This window comes from Vombatus ursinus, unplaced genomic scaffold, assembly GCF_900497805.2.
Source record: "Vombatus ursinus unplaced genomic scaffold, bare-nosed wombat genome assembly UNPS02014805.1, whole genome shotgun sequence".
NCBI classification, from domain to species: domain Eukaryota; kingdom Metazoa; phylum Chordata; class Mammalia; order Diprotodontia; family Vombatidae; genus Vombatus; species Vombatus ursinus.
The window spans coordinates 16,816,017-16,817,237 of record NW_020954583.1 but is presented as its reverse complement, the minus strand read 5'-3'; the positions used below and the strand labels follow the sequence as shown (position 1 = coordinate 16,817,237).

The following is a 1,221-nucleotide window of genomic DNA, read 5'->3' as shown; positions in this document are numbered from 1 at the left end:
TGACAGAATTAACAATGGAACAGTACAATTGTCTGTTCTGCCTGCATGTTTCTATGGACATTAGGACCACTTAGGTTGAAAGACTCTATTTTAGAGTGTTATTATTATAACATAATTATCAAACTATAATAAAAAAATCAAACAACATGAAGTTTATAATTATCATACACTTACATACACATACATTAAATCATTATAACTATTAGGTATATTAATGAACTGATATCAAGATATTATTAGTTTAAACTTAGAGCTATAACAAGTATGGTAGTATATGTGAATAAGAATAGTCATAATCCCTCTTTGCTGAAGGTATCGCCCCTGCAGCCCCGTGGAGCCAGCAGTCGCTGTCTCTCCTCCTCCTGACTCACCGCTGTTCACTCTCACCGAGGAATAAGTCGGTCAGGAAACCACTCCACTGCCATGGCATTCAAAAACACAGGCAAGACCCTTGTGGACCCCGAAGTGGCCATTCACCTGAACCGGATCACCCTCACCAGCCGCAATGTGAAATCCCTCGAGAAAGTGTGTGCTGACCTAACTAAAGGAGCCAAAGAAAAGAACTTGAAAGTGAAGGGACCTGTTCGAATGCCCACTAAGACACTTCGAATCACAACTAGAAAAACTTGCAGTGAAGGTTCAAAGACTTGGGATCGGTCCCAAATGAGAATCCACAAACGCCTTATTGATTTGCACAGTCCTTCTGAAATTGTTAAACAGATCACTTCTATCAGCACTGAACAAGGTGTAGAAGTTGAAGTCACTATTGTAGATGTCTAACCAATCATCTCTTTTAATAAATTGATTGCAACTATGAAAAAAAAGAACAGTCATAATCTGTATGAATATGTGCACACATGTGAAGATATGTATGTATTTATATATATGATCTGAATATACAATACACAGAGGGTGTCCCAAAAGGCTTAATTGATCTTAACATCTTTTTATACATATGTTAGTTCCAAAAATTCATACATACATATATAGAAATATATTTAAATAGAAATATGCATATATGTGCACATATATGGATATATATGTGTGTGGGTATATATTTATATATGTACACACATGTATGTAGGTATATGTGTAGATATATATATACATGTATGCATATATGTGTGTAGATATATATTTATATGGAGTTAGAAAGACATGAGTTCAAATACGAACCCAGACACTTACTAGCTTTGTGACTTTGGGCAAGTCACTTAACCC

General features: G+C 35.5%; 1 pseudogene; it reads left to right on the top strand.

The window, feature by feature from the left end:
* Positions 1-423: 423 nt before the first annotated feature.
* On the top strand, positions 424-780 carry LOC114051758 (annotated as a pseudogene).
* The last annotated feature ends 441 nt before the right edge of the window (positions 781-1,221 follow it).